The sequence below is a fragment of the Phocoena phocoena genome, chromosome 15, assembly GCF_963924675.1.
Source record: "Phocoena phocoena chromosome 15, mPhoPho1.1, whole genome shotgun sequence".
Lineage (NCBI taxonomy): Eukaryota > Metazoa > Chordata > Mammalia > Artiodactyla > Phocoenidae > Phocoena > Phocoena phocoena.
In genome coordinates this window covers 9,508,362-9,527,409 of record NC_089233.1, presented here as the reverse complement: position 1 = coordinate 9,527,409, position 19,048 = coordinate 9,508,362, and positions in this window count along the sequence as shown.

Genomic DNA, 19,048 nt, shown 5'->3' with positions numbered 1-19,048 from the left:
ATATCTTGTCCCTCCACCCAAGCTGGCTCCTCCCAGGCCACGTCCTTGGCAGCAAGAAGACCCCTGGGGCTGCAGTTAGACTCACCAGGAACGGCAGGGAGGGGGCAGAAGGTGGAAAGGTCATTCATCCAATTTGTCACCCACCTCTCAGCCAGGCCACTGGCCAAAGGGAAGGGAAGGCAATGCTGTGGCAGATGGAGTGGCCGGGGAGGGGCAGCTGCAGGCAAATTGGCTGGAGACGGCAGGGGGAGAGCTACACCAGGGAGTCTAGAGACCTGGGTGTAAGCCCTTGACTCACTCCTTCCCTGCACCCCACTGGTAAACAAGGTGGGTGAATAAAAGAACTTTTGAGGTCCATCCCACCTTCCATGAGTCAGCAAAGTTCCCTCCCTCAGCCAACGCCATATCCCTTGCACAACTTTGCACTCACTGTTTTTTTTTTTAAAAAAAACAACAGCTTGAGTGCAATGTAATTCACATACCATACAATTTACCCATTTAAAGTGTACAACTCAGGGCTTCCCTGGTGGCGCAGTGGTTGAGAGTCCGCCTGCCGATGCAGGGGACGCGGGTTCGTGCCCCGGTCCGGGCAGATCCCATGTGCCACGGCGTGGCTGGGCCTGTGAGCCATGGCCGCTGAGCCTGCGCGTCCGGAGCCTGTGCTCCGCAACAGGAGAGGCTACAACAGTGAGAGGCCCGCGTACCGCATAAAAAAATAATAGTAATAAAGTGTACAACTCAATGGTTTTTAGTATATTCACAAAGTTGTACACTCATCTCCACGGTCAATTTTAGAACATTTCATCACCCCAGAAAGAAACCCTTCAGCTATCACCCCCCAACTCCCAATCCTGCTGGGCCCTACCTCTACCCGCACCAGCCCTACGCAGCTACTAATCTACTTTCTGTCTCTATAGACTTGCCTGTTCTGGACATTTCAAGTAATCACTGCTTCTTTAGAGAAGCACTGGGCAAACCGGATCTGCCTGCTTCCCCCAAAGAAGCCCCTCCCTATGGCCCCATCCTGCCCCAGGCCCTGGGCTCCAGGCTGCCAGGGCTTTGGGCTACAGACTCTCCCTGCCATCTCCAACCAGCCACAAGTCCCGTCTCTCTCCCTCTCAGTGACTCCTGTCCTTTTCCTCCCCTGACACCCACTCCCTCTCCCACGGCCCACTGTGACATCGTCCACTCCTCACCGCCCCTTGGGACTGTTCTAAAGTGAAAATCCAATTAAGTCACCCTGAAAGCATAACACCTTCCTACAGGTCTCCGTTACCCTCAGGGTTCAGTCCAGAACTTCTGCCCCAGGCGTTTTAGTCTGATTCCTGGGAATGCAGTGCCTGAGCAAGAGTGTGCATTTGGGAGAAGATTCCAAGAGGCAGGAGGGAGGAGCAGGGAGAGCATGAAGCCCACCTAAGGGTGCTCTCTGCCATAGGCAGCAGGGGCTCAATTCCACCAGAACCTCCAGGATTATACAGAATGTCACCCAGATTGGTCTGTCCGAGTGACAGGACATGGGCGTTTTCTCCTTGCTGGAGGGTTGCCGCCAGGAGAGTTAACCCCCATTCCCACATGCCGGGCTTCATTTGCTGTCAGGCAGAGAGGGGACCCACTTGGAAGACTCTGAGACAGAGAAACATGCTGTGGTCAAGGCCGTTGCAGGACTCCACCCAGATGCCCTTCGTCAGCTGTGCGCCCACACAACTGTGGGCTGTGAACATGGGTTGCTCATGGCTTACAGCTGCCCCTTCTCCAGAGAACAGCCCTCAGCTGTTGGGAGCTAGTAGCCTGGATGCTGGGCAGCCTACGGCCAATGGCCAGCTGAAATGGGGGCCTCCAGGGAGGTTAACACAATGGTGCAGCTTATGCTCCAGAGCCTTCCCTGTGGATCAGGCCAAGAACACACTTCCCCTGAGGCCACATCCTGCTTCCCTACCTCAGGAAACCATGGCACCTAATTCTAATAACAGACTCAGGCTCAGTGTCTGGGGAACCCAGAAGGAAAATGTGGCCTATAACCAAGAAAAAACATCAATGAAATAGATAGTGACAAAGATAATCAAATTAGCTTGCAAGACTTTAAAATAGCTATCATAAAAGTGTTCAAGATTTTAAAGGAAAAAGAAATGTAATGAGGAGAGAAACAGAAGATATAAAAGAGAACCAGCGTAACTTCTAGAGCTGAAAATATAACGTCCGAAATGAAAATTTCACTGGGTGAGTTTAACTGCAGATTGGAGGGGGAGAAAAGATTTTTAAAAATTTTAACAGAGACTTGGAGACCTATAGAACAACATTAATTCATCTATCACATATATAATTGGAGTACCAGAGGGTGAAGAAATAAGGGCTGAAATTTTTACAAATTTCAAATTTGGTGAAAACCATACACTCAAATATCCAAGAAGCTCAAAGAATCCCAAGAAGAATAACTACAAAGAAAGCCACACCAAAGGACATCATAATCAATTTGCTGAAAACCAATGACAAAGGGAAAATCTTAAAAGCAGCCAGAGGGGAAAATGACACATTATGTAGAGGAAATAAAGATAAGAGTAACTGCTGACTTCTGGTCAGAAGCAATGAGAGCTAGAGGACAATGAAATGACATCTTTAGAGTGCCAAAAGACTCAACCTAGACTCCTTTATTTGATGAAAATAGCCTTCCAAAAATGAAGGTGAAAAGTAAAGGTACTGGGCTTCCCTGGTGGTGCAGTGGTTGAGAGTCCACCTGGCGATGCAGGGGACATGGGTTCGTTCCCTGGTCTGGGAAGATCCCACATGCCGCCGAGCGGCTGGGCCCGTGAGCCATGGCCGCTGAGCCTGCGTATCCGGAGCCTGTGCCCCCCAATGGGAGAGGCCACAACAGTGCGAGGCCCGCGTATCGCAAAAAAAAAAAAAAAAAACTAAAAGTATTGCGACTTCTCTGGTGGTCCAGTGGTTAAGGCTATGAGAAAGAGAAAGAAAGAGACAGAAAGAAGAAAGAAAGAAAGAAAAGAAAGGAAGAAGGAAGGAAGGAAGAAAGAAAGAAAGAAAGAAAGGAGAAAGAAAAAGATATTTTCTAAATGATATAAATGAACTTATTTACACAACAGAAATAGACTCACAGACATAGAAAACAAACTTATGGTTACCAAAGGGGAGAGCAGGGTGAGGTGGGGAGATAAATTAGGAGTCTGGGATTAACAAATACACACTACTATATATAAAATAGATAAATAACAAGGACCTACTGTATAGCACAGGGAACTATATTCAATATCTTGTAATAACCTATAATGGCAAAGAATCTAAAAAAGAATATATATATACACATATATATATAACTGAATCACTTTGCTATACACCTGAAACTAACACAACATTGTAAATTAACTATACTTCAATTTTTTTTAATGATTTAAAAAAAAAAGAGATTAGAATGCAGAGAGCATACACAGAGACCAAGGGGTGAGAGATTTAGCAAATAAAAATACAAGACACCTGGATATAGTGAATTTCAGACAAACAATGAACATTAACACATATATTTTTAATATTTAAATTATATATACATATTTTATGCATGTTAATTATACATGTACATCAGTACACACACATGTACGGGCATAATTTGCTTTATTGTGCTTTGCAGATACTGCACTTTTTGCAAATTGAAGATTTATGGCAACCCTGTGTTGTCCAATTATGGTAAGCATTTTTCAGTACTGAAGTTTTTTTTAAAAAAAAGGAAAGAAAAATGAAGGTATTTTCTGACAAACAAAAGGTGAGAAAATTCATTGCCAGTGTACTTTGCACTGTGAAAAAAATTTTTTTAAAGTTTTTCAGGCTGAAGGAAAAAGATACTATGTGTAAACATGATCTATAGACAATGAAGAGCATCAGAAATGGCAAATATGGGGACTCATATGAAACATATTTTCTCTCGTTTTTATTTCCTTAAAAGATAATTGACTTTTCCGTATACCTGAAACTAATACAACATTGTAAATCAACTATATTTCAGGAAAAAGTTGTTTGCTTTGAAAAGAAATTTAAAATTTTTTTTAAAGGTAACTAACTTAAAGAAAAAATAACACTACTGTGGGGTCTATAACCTACATAGAAGTAAAATAAAGGACTATAACGGCACAAAGGATGGAAGTGGAAGTACAGGGCTACGGGGTCTTAGTATTACTCATGAAGTGTTAAATATACTTTAAAGGTAGATTGTGATAAATTAAAAATCCGAAGTATAAACTCTAGAGCAATTACACACGCACACACACACACACACACACACACACACAGAGGGAGAGAGAGAGAGAACTAGCTAATAGGCAAAAGTGATCAAAATGGAAGGCAAAAGCCAAAAGAAAAAACCTCAGTCCAAAGGAAGGAAGGGAAAGAGGCAAAAATGAACAAAGCTGTGGGAACAAATAGAAAACAAATAGCGGGACTTCCCTGGTGGCGCAGTGGTTAAGAATCCGCCTGCCAATGCTGAGGACATGGGTTCGAGCCCTGGTCCGGGAAGATCCCACATGCTGTGGAGCAACTAAGGCCATGTACCACAACTACTGAACCCATGCTCTAGAGCCTGTGAGCCACAACTACTGAGCCTGCATGCCGCAACTACTGAAGCCCACACGCCTAGAGCCCGCAACAAGAGCTCCACAACAAGAGAAGCCACCGCAGTGAGAGGCCCGTGCACCTCAACGAAGAGTAGCCCCCACTCGCCACAACTAGAGAAAGCTCGTGTGCAGCAACGAAGACCCAAGGCAGCCAAAAGTTTTTTTTTATTTTAATATATTAAAAAAGAAAGAAAACAAATAGCAAGATGGTAGTTAAACCCAAACATATCACCCTGCATCTAGTCACATGGAGTAAGAGGGACTGGATTTGCCCTCCCACCTTAACAAGTAGAAAACCAAATAAAAGATGACACAGCAGTTGTCTCACATGGAGAAGAGGCGGTACTGAAAAGTGATACCTAAGAGAAGGGAAATAAGGTGAATTCTAAAATCTAGAAAATTTCTTAGATATTGGGAAATTAACATACTTCTAAATAACCCATAGGTCAAAGAAAAAACCACATGGGAAATTAGAAAGTATGTTGTACTAAATGGAAATGAAAACACAATATATGAACATGTGTGGGCTGCAGCTCTAAAAGCAGTGCTTAGAGGGAAATTCATAGCTTTAATGGCTATACACAAGATGAAAAGTCGATAATCAGTGAGTAAAGGGTCTACCTTAAAAAGCTAGGAAATGAAAGAGCAAATTAAACCTGAGACAGAAAAATGTGAATAATAAAGATAAGAGCATAAATCAATGAAATAGAAAGTGGACAAACAATAAAGAAAATTGCTGATACCAAAAGCAGTTTATTTGAAAAGTCCAAATCATTAAAGTATTTGTTATCTATTGCTGTATAACAATATTACCACAAACATGGTGGCTTTAAACAGCATACACTAATTTTCTCATGGCTTTTGTGGGTCAGAAGTCCAGGCACAGATTAACTGGGTCCTCTGCTTTAGAATCTTACAAAGGTGTAATTAAGGTGTCTCATCTGAGGCTCAGCTGGTGAAGAGACTGCTTCCAACTCATGTGGTTATTGATAGAATTCAGTTCCTTACAGGATGCTGGGCTGAGAGCCTCAGTTTGAATTCATCATCATCATCATCATCAACTTCTCACAAAGAAAAGCCCAAGACCAGATGGCTTTACTGGTGAATTTTGCTAAACGTTTAAAGAAGAATTGATACTGGAGGACTGACATCAGCAAGACGGCAGAATAGGAGTTTTCTATCACCATTCCCCCACAGAACATCAATTCTGACAACCACTGATGGATGACAGTACCTTCATGCGAGTCCAGGAGTCCAGCAGAGAAGTTCCACCACTGTTGGAACAAAAAAAAAAAAAAACCCAAAAAACAGATGCATTGAAGATGGTAATGAACAGTTTCACTTTACCTATGTCACCTCTCTCTCAAGGTGGGATAGCTCAATGCCAAGAGAGACTCCCTTGGCCTGAAATTTCTCCCACAGGGAAAAGTGAGCGTGTAGTGAACCAGCACATGGCCACCCAACCAGGGCAGATGGTGCCCAAGAGGCCCACTTCTTTCTCACCCACCCAGAATCCTGGGGTGACCAGCACAGCTGAGGGGTTGAGAGAGGCTAGGAGCACAAAACCAGGGCTCAAAACTCATTAAAGGGCTGCAGATCCTACAGACCACTTTGTGGACTCCATCAGGAAGCCCACCCACGAGCCCCTTGGGCTGCCTCACCTGCAGACCCCCCAACTAGTCCAAGCGTACCCCCCAATGCTCTGCACACCTCACCCACCTCCTGTGGTCAGCTCCCTGCACACGCCCCCACGGGCAGTGAGTGTGAATCTTTGCAGACCACTTACAAGCACAGGCAGAAAGCTGGCCTGACTCTGGGACTTCTGGGAGAAAGCTGGCCTGACTTCATGAGCATTCCTGGGAAAAACAAACAGGGGGCTCTCAGCTTCCAGCCTGGCTTTATAGAATCCATAGAAGGCATACCATCTTAAGAATTTCCCTCCAAGATGGAACAAGAGGTGTGGAGTGCGCACATCCATAGGAAATGGCTGAGCCTCAGAATTCCTAGCTGGGCTGACTGGTAACAGTATTCCTCTCCCAAAGCCAGTCAGTAAAGACTGGAGAAAATGACTCCTTTTTCAAATGTGAAGACAACAAGGCAAGATTTCAAGGAACACAAAAAATCAAGGAAACATGACACCACCAAACGAACACAGTAATTTTTCAGCAACTGACCCCCTCAAATACGAAGATTTACAAATTGCCTGACAAATAATTCAAAATCATCATTTTCAGGAAGCTCGGTGACCTACAAGAGAACACGGCTTTCTCAATGTGATATGAGGCATTAATGAAAAGCCCACCGCTAACGTCATACATAATGGTAAAAACTGAAAGCCTTCCTACTAAGACCGGGAACAAGACAAAGAAATCAGGGCATTTAGGCAAGAAAGAGAAATAAAAGCACCCAGGTTGGAAAGGATGAAGTATAACTATCTCTATCTGTAGATGACAGGATCTTGTTCACAGAAAATCCTAAGGAATACATACACACACATGCAAACGCACACACACACACACACAAACCTATTAGAACTAATAAATTCAGTAAGGTTGCAGAATACAAGAGAAATATACAAAAATCAATTGAATTTACATACATTAGAAATGAACAATTCTAAAGTGAAAGTAACAAAACAATTCCTCTCACCGTATGCAAAAATTAACTCACAGGATCAAAGACCTAAATGTAAGAACTAAAGCTATGAAACTCTTAGAAGAAAATATAGCAAATCTTTGTGACCTTGGACAAAGCAATGATTTCTTAGATAAGATGTGAAAAGCACAAGCAACAAGAGAAAAGAATAAGTAAATTGGATTTCATCAAAATTTTAAGCATTTATATTTCTTTTTTCTTTAACAATTAATTATCAAAACTGGTCATATATATATTTTTAACATCTTTATTGGAGTATAATTGCTTTACAATGGTGTGTTAGTTTCTGCTTTATAACAAAGTGAATCAGCTATACATATATATATATCCCCATATCTCCTCCCTTTTGCGTCTCCCTCCCACCCTCCCTATCCCTCCCCTCTAGGTGGTCACAAAGCACCTAGCTGATCTCCCTGTGCTATGCAGCTGCTTCCCACGAGCTATCTATTTTACATTTGGTAGTATATATAAGTCCATGTCACTCTCTCACTTGGTCCCAGCTTATCCTTCCCTCTCCTCATGTCCTCAAGTCCATTCTCTATGTCTGCGTCTTTATTCCTTTCCTGCCCCTAGGTTCTTCAGAACCATTTTTTTTCTTTAGATTCAATATATATGTGTTAGCATACGGTATTTGTTTTTCTCTCTCTGACTTACTTCACTCTGTATGACAGACTCTAGATCCATCCACCTCCCTACAAATAACTCAATTTCGCTTCTTTTTGTGGCTGAGTAATATTCCACTGTATATATGTGCCACATCTTCTTTATCCATTCATCTGTCAATGGACACTTAGGTCGCTTGTATGTCCTGGCCATTGTAATTAGAGCAAGCATTTATATTTCAAAGCACCATCAAGAAAGTGAAAAAACAACCCACAGAATGGAGGAAAATATTTGCAAATCATTTATCTGATAAGGGACTAATTTCCAGAATATATAAAGAACTCATAAAAACAATAAAAAGATAAGTAACTCATTCTTTAAATAAATGTGAAAAGGGTTTTAATAAACATTTCCCAAGAGGAGATATACATGCAAATGGCCAAAAATCACATGAGAAAAAAGTTCAACATCATTAGTCACTAAGAAAATGAAAATCAAAACCACACTGTGATGTACCAAAACCACCATATGGCTATAATAAAAAGAAAGACAATAAAAAAATATTGACAAGAATGTGGAGAAATTAGAACCTTCATACGTCGCTGACAGAAAAATAAAATGGTGCGGCCACTTTGGAAAACAGTTTGGCAGTATCTCAAAAAGTTAAACAAAGAAGTTGCCAAAGGAGAAATTCTACTCTTACGTATATACCCAAGAGAATTGAAAATATATGTTCACATAAAAACATGTACATAAATGTTTATAGCAACATTATCCATAGTAGCCCTGAAGTCGAATCAACCATCATACCCATCACTGATGAATGGATAAACATAACGTGGTACACCCATACAATGGAATAATATTCAACTATAAAAATGAATGAAGACGTATCAATGCTACAACATGGATGAACTTTGAAAACATTTTGCTAAGTGAAAGAAGCTAGTCACAAAAGGTCACATGTTATATGATTTCATTTATATGAAACGTAATTTGTAAATAAGCAAATGTTAATTTGTAAATAAGCAAATCCATAGAGACAGAAAGTGGTTGCCAGGGGCTGAGAGGAAGGGAGAATAAGTGCCTGCTAACGGATATGGAGTTCTGGGGGGAGATGAAAATGTTTATGAGGTTAGAAGATGGTTGCACAACTTTGTGAATATACTAAAAACAATTGAATTGTTTCCTTTAAAAAAAAAAGTGAATTTTATGGTATGTGATATAAAAAAGAAAAAATAGAAAAATCTGAATGAGTCTATATCTACTAAAATTTATGTTTTATAGTTAAAACTTTCCAACAAGGAAAAATTCCAGGCCCAGATGGCTTCACTAGTAAATTCTAGCAAGCAATTAAGAATGAGGTAATACCAATCTCCAAAAAACTTTTACAGAACATAGAGAGAATACTTCCCAACTAATTTTATGAGGCAATGTTACTCTGATACCAAAACCAGACAAAAACATTACAAGGGAAAAAAAACCCTAACAAATGTAGACGAGGGATCAGCAAACCGTGGCCTAGAGGCCAAAACCAGCCTGCAATCTGTTTACATAAATAATGTTATATGAAAACACAGCCATGGCCATTCAGTTGCGTATTGTCTATTGCTGCTTTCATGCCACAGTGGCAGAGCTGAGGAGTTGTGATGCAGATTACATGGTCTGCAAAGCCGCAAATATTTGCTACCTGACTCTTCACAGAAAAAGTTTAGTAATTCCCTGCTATGGACAAATAGCTCTCATAAATAAAGATGCAAAAATCTATTAGCAAGATTAGCAAATCAACCAAGAAACATATAAAGCATCAAGCCAACTTGAATTTATCCCAGAAATGCAATGTTTACAAAAAAAAAAAAAAGAAAAAAATCAATGTAATACAACATATTAATGAATAATGGTTAAAAACGACATAGTCTTTTCAACAGTGGCAGAAAAAAGCATTTGATAAAATTCAACATCCATTCATGATAAAACCACTTTTCAGCAAACTAAAAATAGAAGGGAAAGTTTCCCATCCAGCATGTAAGAAGTTTGGAAGCCATAGCTCTGTCCTAACAGTAAGTAAAAGACCGAAGGAACTAAAGTATCCACAACTTCAGATCCATCCGAGAAGTGAGGTCACAGGGAAAGTTGCTGCCCACCCCCACTCCCCAAACTGCAGAGACTAACAGATGAACGCAGAGAATCACAACTTACCAGATCAGAGACCAATACTGGGGTGGGGAAACCTCAACTACAATGACAAATTGCTGGAGGCTCAGTGTGGACAAGTCTGATTGATAAAAGCTCCAGAGGGATTCAGTCACAGGGTGATGCCCCACACTTGCGTGTTTTACCTCCTGAAGCTCTACCAGGTTCTCATAATGAATATCTGAGAAAACCCCCCTAAGTGCTTCTGGCAGGGGGAGAAGAAAACAAACCACTGTGAAATATGCCAGAGCATTCTGTTCTTCTTAACAAAGCCTGCACTCAGGAGAAATTACCTAACCAGAGCCTTACTTGTGGAGGTTTTATCAGAGCCCGTCTTGGGGAAGGGGAAATACCCAACTCCAGCCCACTCTAGCCATTCTGTGGCACCCAAGCAGGGGAAAACAACTGATAAGTACTTGTGAAGTTCACAGTCCAGAAGCACAGGTTCACTAAAAGACTGAGATCTAACCATCGGACTATGGAGTGCTCCTCCACCACCACCCCCTTCCCACTACATCCCTAAAGGGCTATTTACAGTCATTCCTTTCACCCAGTACATCATGTCCAGCTATCAAGAAAAAAACTACAAGGCATACTAAAAGGCAAAAAAAAAAAAAAACGTCTGAAGAGACAGAGCAAGCATCAGAACCAGACAGATATGACAGGGATGCTGGAACGATCAAAACAGGAACTTAAAGCAACTATGATCACTATGCAAGGGCTCTAATGGATAAAATAGACAGCATGCAAGAATAGATGGGCAACGTTAGCAGAGATGGAAATTCTAAGAAAGAACCGAAGAGAAATGCTAGACATCAAAAGCACTGAAACAGAAATGAAGAATGCCTTTGATAGGGTTATTAGTAGACTGGACACAGCTGAGGAAAGAATCTTTGAGCTTGCAGATGTCTCAGTAGAAATCTCCAAAACTGAAAAGCGAAGAGAAAAAAGACTGGAAAAAAACCCAGAGTAGAACAGAACTGTGAGGCAGCTATAAAAGGTGTTAACATATGCAAAATGGGAATACCAGAAGGAGAAGAAAGAGAGACAGGAACAGAGAGAATTTCTGAAACAATAATGACTGATAAGTTCCCCAATTAATGTCAGACACCAAACACAGATCCAGGAAGCTTAGAGAACATCAATCAGGATGAATGCTGAAAACTACACCCAGGCATATTATATTCGAACTACAGAAAGTCAAAGATAAAGAAAAATTCCTGAAAGAAGCCAGGGGAAAAAGACACCTTACCTACAGAAGAAAAAAAGATGAAAATTACATCCAACTTCTCAGAAACTATGCAAACAGGAAGAGAGTGGAGTGAAATACTTAAAAGTATTAAGAGAAGAAAACCCCACCAATCTAGGATTCTAGGTGGAAATTATCCTTCAAAAGTGAATGAGAAATAAAGCCTTTCTCAATCAAAAATTGAGAGAATTTGTTTCCAGTAGGCCTGCCTTGCAAAAAATGTTTTTAAAAATTGCTTAGAGAGAAGGAAAATGATAAAGATCAGAAACCTACTTCTACATAAAGAAAAGAAGTGCATTGGAGAAAGAATAAGTGAAGGTTATATAAAAACTTATTTTTCTTATTCTTAATTGATCTAAGATAATAGCTTGTTTAAACTAATAACACCAACAATGTATTCAATTATATATATATATACACACATATATGTGTATACTTATGTTTAAGTGAAATGAAGGATGACAACAATACAGGGGACAGGAGGGAGGAATTAGGATTATTTTGTTACGGTACTTGCACTACCTGTGAAGCAGTATAGTATTATTTGAAAGTGAACTTGGATTGGTTGTAAATATATATTGCGAATTCTAGGGCAACCACTAAAAAAAGAAGTATTAACTGATATGCTAAGAAAGGAGAGCATATGGAATAATAAAAAGGCTCAATTAAAGCCACAAAAGGCAGAAATGATGAAAGGGTAAATTCTCCAAGAACACATAAAAATCCTTAATGTGTACATGGCTAACAACAGAGTATCAAAATATGTGAGGCCAAAACTGACAGAACTGCAAGGAGAAATAGATGAATGCACTACCATATTTGGAGATTTCAATACCCTTCTATCAGAAACGGACAGATTCAGCAGGCAGAAAATCAGTAAGGACACAGTTGAACTCAACGACATCATCAACCAACTGGATATAAGCAACATCTATAGACTACTTCATCCAACAATGGCAGAATACACATTCTTCTCAAGTTCACATGGAACATTGATCAAGATAGGCTACATTGGGGGGCATAAAACACACCTTAATGAACTTAATAGAGAGTGTACAATGTCTGCTATCAAGCCACAATGGAATTAAACTGGAAATCAATAATAGAAAGATAGCTGGAAAATCCTGAAATACTTGGAGATTAAACAATACACTTCTAAATAACATATAGATCAAAGAAGAAATATCAAGAGAAATTTGTAAATACTTTGAATGAAATGAAAATTAAAACACAACTTAAAAAAAAAGATCAAAAAAAAAAAAAAAAGATCAAAAATCAATCAACTAAGCTTCCACCTTAGGAAACTAGGAAAAGAAGAGCAATTTAAACCCAAAGTAAGCAGAAGAAAAGATGTAATAAAAATAAGAGTAGAAATCAATGGAATTGAAAACAGAAAATCAATGAAACCGAAAACTGGTTCTTTGAAAAGATCAATAAAATTCATAAGCTTCTAACTAGGCTCGGAAAAGAAGAGAAAGAGGACTCAGATTACTAATATCAGAACTTAAATAGGAGGCAGCCCTAAAGCTCCCCTGGACATTAAAAGGATAACAAAGAAATATTATGAACAGCTCGACGCCCACAAATTTGATAACCTAGATGAAATGGATCAATTCCGTGAAAGACACAATCTGCGAAACCCACACAAGAAGAAATAGACAATGTGAATAGGCCTGTATCTATTAAAGAAATTGAGTCAATAATTAATAACCTTCCAAAATAGACAGCACCAGACCCACCCAGTTGGGTTCACTGGTCAATTCTAGCTATGAATTCAGTTTCTTCAATAAACATGGAACTCTTTGGGTTAACTATTTAATCATTTCAGAAGTTTGTTGTTATTGAGGAATTGATCCTGTGGGCTCCATTGGGATGTCTCACATCACTACCGTAGAGTTGCTTGGGGCAGTGGCATGAGAGACTGGAGGAAAAAAAGAAGAATTCTCTTCTCTCTCTGAGCATTAGGAGGTCCCTTTCCTGCTCCTCCAGCGGGAACTAGAAGGTTTCTCCTGGACTTCTCACTGTTCATGCCAACACCAGTTCTTGGTTTCAGGCTATATTGTGCTCAGGCTGGAGGATACTATAGGAAAAACATGGGTAGACTCACCACTGATTCAGTGGTGCTCCAACTTGCCTTTTTTTCCAATGTTCCTACTAATATGGACTTTTCAGAGTCCTCAGATAGCAGTTCCATGTATTCTGTCCAGATTTTACAGCTGTATTCAGCAGGAGAGACAGGGTGGAGTGCACTTACTCCATTTTACCCAGAACCAGAGCCTAAAGATTTCTTCAGACATACAAAACTGAAAGAATTAATCATCCTCAGATCTTCACTTCAAAAAAATGTTAAAGGAAGTCTTTCAGACGGGAGAAAAATGATACCAGATGAAAATATGGATGGATATAAAGGAACTGAGAGCATCAGAAATGGTGTGTGGATAAACATTAAAAAAGTCTTTTTCTTATTTTTTAAAATATTTTCAAAAGGGAATTGACTACTTAAAGCAAAAATAACACTGTATTGGGGCATCATAGCATGTAGAAGCAAAACATGACAACAAAAGCACAAGGGGAAGGGGAAAAATGGAAGTACAATGTTGTAATGTTTTTATACGATATTTTAAGTGTATAATGTTACTTGAGGGTAGACTAATAAGTTAAAGATGTACACGATGTCATAAAACAATCACTAAATAATAAAAAACTAAGATTTATACCTAATAAACAAATACAATCATAAAAAAATATTCAATTAATTCAAAAGAAGCCCAAAAAAGAGGGAACGGGGAACAAAGAAAAGATGGGTCAAATAGAAAACAGATATCAGGATGGCAGGTTTAAGTCCCACCATATCAATAATGATATAAAATATAAATGGTTTATGGGACAGGTGGCAAACTATGGCTTGCAGGCCGAGCCCTGCCTGAAGCATGTTCTTACATGGACCTCAAGCTAAGAATGGTTTGTCCATTTATAAAGTATTGTTAAAAAGGAAGCAAAGGGGGCTTCCCTGGTGGCGCAGTGGTTGGGAGTCCGCCTGCCGATGCAGGGGACATGGGTTCAAGCCCCAGTCTGGGAAGATCCCACATGCCGCAGAGCGGCTGGGCCCGTGAGTCATGGCCGCTGAGCCTGCGCGTCCGGAGCCTGCGCTCCGCAACGGGAGAGGCCACAACAGTGAGAGGCCCGCGTATCGCAAAAAAAAAAAAAAAAAAAAAGGAAGCAAAGGAGTATGTAGCAAAGACCATATGTGGCCCACAAACCCTAAGTTATTTATTAATTGTCCTTTACAGAAAACGTTCTTCAACTGCTGGTCAAAATGCCCCAGTTAAAAAGTTAAAAGGCAGAGACTGTCAGATTGGATTAAAAAGTAAGACCTAACTATGATGCCTACGTAAACCAGTATAGTAAAAGAATGAAAAAATATATATATATGAGATAATGGGGGAATATATTTATTTATTTATTTATTTATTTATATTGGCCTCTGCCTTCAGTACCTGGCATGGAGCTCCTAAAACCCTTGTAATTTCTTAAGTGATAAGAGCACTAGAAGCATCTGTTAAAAACTATTTGGTCTTTGGCCCTGGTTCCTGACACAGGGCTCCTGAAAACCTTGGGATTTCCTGGGTGATAGCAGTGTCTTTTGTTCTAATGAGGTAACTCTTGTTGGGCTCCTGGATGGGGGCTGATCATGAGAAAGACCAAGCCATAATTAGAAATTTGAAATTTTCAGCCCCACCTTCCCCCCCTCACATTCTCCAGAGAGGGGAGAGGGCCTAGAAATGGAGTTAATAATTGATCATGCCTAAATACTGAAGCCTCCTTAAAAATCCCAGTAGTATCATACAATATGATCATATCAACGTATGTATTTGACAAGATTCAGCATCCATTCTGGATAAAAACTCTCATTAAAGTAGGAATAGAAGGGAATTTCTGGGCTTCCCTGGTGGCGCAGTGGTTGAGAGTCTGCCTGCTGATGCAGGGGACGCGGGTTCGTGCCCCGGTCCGGGAGGATCCCACATGCCGCGGAGCGGCTGGGCCCGTGAGTCATGGCCGCTGAGCCTGCGCGTCCGGAGCCTGTGCTCCGCAATGGGAGAGGCCACAACAGTGAGAGGCCCACGTACCGCAAAAAAAAAAAAAAAAAAAAAAAAAAAAAAGGGAACTTCTTCAACCTGATAAAGAGCATCTACAAATTACTCAGAACTAAAATCATATGATCATGATCTAACAAATAGCAAAATGGCAGAAGCAAGTCCTTCCTTATCAGTATATACATCAAACTAAATGGATTAAACTCTCCTATTAAGAGACATAAGATTGGCAGAATGGATTTAAAAATAAATAGATTAAGATATTCCATGTAAACAGTAACCAAAAGAGAGATGGAGTATCTACACTAATTTCAGACAAAACAGACTTTAAGAAAAAAAAAATGTTGCTAAAGACGAAGAAGGACATTACAAAGTGATAAAAGGGTCAATCCATCAGGAAGATATAACAATTGTAAGCATATATGACCTGAAAACAGAGCCCCACAGAATGCAAAGCAAAAACTGAAAGAATTAAAGGGAAAAATAAGCAATCCAACTATAATATTTAGATATTTCTTTTTTTTTTGAAATCCTATAGTATGTAACCTTTTTTTTTTTTAATTTATTTGTTTTTGGCTGTGTTGCATCTTCGCTGCTGGGCGCCGGCTTTCTCTAGTTGCCGTGTGCGGGGGCTACTCTTCATTGCAGTGCACGGGCTTATCACTGTGGTGGCTTCTCTTGTTGTGGTCGTGGAGCACAGGCTCTAGGCATGTGGGCTTCAGCAGTTGTGGCTCACGGGCTCAGTAGTTGTGACATCTGGGCTTAGTTGCTCCGCGGCATGTGGGATCTTCCTGGACCAGGGCTCGAACCCGTGTTCCCTGTGTTGGCAGGTGGATTCTTAACCACTGCACCACCAGGGAAGTCCTGATATTTCTTTTTCTTTTTTTTTCATTTTTTGCCGCACAGCTTGCGGGATCTTAGTTCCCCGACCAGGGATCAAACCCAGACCCCAGCAGTGAAAGCGCCGAGTCCTAATCACTGGGCCACCAGGGAATTCCCATATCTAGATTTCAATATCCCACTTTTAATGAAGAGAACACTAAACATAATATACACCAATTAGATCTAACAAACATCTATAGAACATCTACCTAACAACAGCAAGATACAGATTCTTCTCAAGTGCACATGGAACATTCTCCAGGATAATTAATATGTTAAGCCATAAAAGAAGTTTCAATAAATTGTCATAGACTGAAATAATGCAAGTATACTTTCTGACCATAAAGTGATGAAATTAGAAATTAATAACATAATGAAATTTGGAAAATTCACAAATATATGGAAATTCAATAACACACTCAAATAAAGTAGGTCACAAAAGAAGAAATCACAAGGAGAACTAGAAAATATTTTGAGATTAAGGAAAATGAAACCACAACATACCAAAACCTTTGGGATGGAGCAAAAGTAGTGCTATAAATGAGGGAAATTTATAGCTATAAATGCCTAAAATAAAAAGGAAGAAAGATCTCAAATCAACAACCTAATACTCCATCAATACATTAAGAAAGTAAGGGGGAAAAGAGTAAACCAAACCCAAAAGCAGTAGAAGGAAGGAAATAATAAATATTAGCATAGAAATAAATGAAACAGAGACAATAAAATCAATAGCGAAAATGAACAAAACCAAAAACTGGTTCTTTGAAAAGATCAACAAAATTGACAAATCTTTAGCCAGACTGATGTAAAAAAAAGAAAGACTCAAATTACTGAACTCAAGAATGACAGAAGGGATATTAATACAGATCTTATAAAAATAAAGAGGATTATAAGAAAACACTATGAACAATTGTATGACAACAAATTAGATAACCCAGATGAAATGGATAAATTCCTAGAAATGCACAAACTCCCAAAAGTGACTGAAAAAGAAAAAGTAAATCTGAAAAAGCATGTAACAAGAAATTGAGTTAGTAATCAAAATAATTTCAACAAAGAAAAGCCCAGGACAAGATGATTATACTGTTTAATTTTACCAAATGTTTAAAAAAGAATTAACACCAATCTCTCTCAAACTCTTTCCATAAAAGAGGAGAGGAGAACACTTCCTAAGTCATTCTGTGAGGCCAGCATTTCCCAGATTCCAAAGCCGGACAAAACTATCACAAGGAAAGAAAATGATGGACCAATATTCCTTATGAAAATAGATGGAAAATCCTCAATAAAATATTAAAAAACTGAATCTAGCAGCATACAAAAATGATTATACAAGCAAGATGTGACCTGTATCACAAAAATGTGACCAGGTGGGATTTATCTGAGGAATGCAAGTTTGGTTCAATATACAAAAATCAATCTGTGAAATATACCATATTAACAAAATAAAGGGAAAACACATAATAATCTTAATAAATGTAGAAGAAGAATTTAACAAAATCTAATACCCTTTCCACATAGAAACACTCAACAAACTAGAAATAAAAGAGAATTTCCTCAATCTGATGAAAGACATCTATGAAAAACCCAGAGAAAACATAATATTTAATAATTATGCAAGACTGAGAATTTTTTTCCCTAAGATCAGGAACAAGACAAGAATATCTGTTCTTACCACTTCTGTTCAACATTGTTTTAGGGGTTCTAGCCAGGACAATAAGGAAAGAAAAGATACAAAGGCATCCAGATTAGAAAAGAAGTAAAACCAGATCCATTTGCGGATAACAGGAGCACATTCAGTGAATGATACTTTCTACAGTGTGAATGAACCTTGAAAACATTACGCTAATTGAAATGAGCTAGACACAAAAGACCAAATACTGTACGATTCTGTTAATATGAAGTATCCAAAGTAGTCAAATCCATGGGGACACAAAGTAGATTAATGGTTGCCAGGGGCTGGAAAATTGGAGAATGCGGAATGACAGCTTAATGCGTACTGGGTTTCCTTTTGGACTGGTGAAAATGAAACTAGGCAGTGGTGATTGTCACACAATATTGCGAATGTACTAAAGGCCACTGAATTTTACATTTTAAAATCGTTAAGATGGTAGATTGTATGCTCTGTGTATTTTATCACAATAAAATGTTACCAATAAGAAAAGAAAGAGGGCTTCCCTGGTGGCGCAGTGGTTGAGAGGCCGCCTGCCAATGCAGGGGACACGGGTTCGTGCTCCGGTCCGGGAAGATCCCACATGCCGCGGAGCGGCTGGCCCCGTGAGCCATGGCCGCTGAGCCTGCGCGTCCGGAGCCTGTGCTCCACAATGGGAGAGGCCACAACAGTGAGAGGCCTGCGTACCGGAAAAAAAAAAAAAAAAAAGAAAAGAAAGAGATAAGCCACAGACTTGAAAAAAAATATTTGTAAGACATATATCTGACAAACGACTTGTATCAGAATATATAAATAACTCCTACAAATCAATAATAAAAAAATTAAAACCCAATTTAAGAAACAGGCAAAACACCTCAACATTAGACACTTCTCAAATGAAGTTTTATAAATGATAACGAGTTCAACATAATTGTCTGCAGGAAAATGCAAGTTAAAATCACAATGGGGGCTTCCCTGGTGGCACAGTAGTTAAGAATCCACCTGCCAATGCAGAGGTCACGGGTTCGAGCCCTGGTCCGGGAAGATCCCACATGCCACGGGGCAGCTAAGCCCATGCGCCACAACTACTGAGCCTGCGCTCTAGGGCCCACGA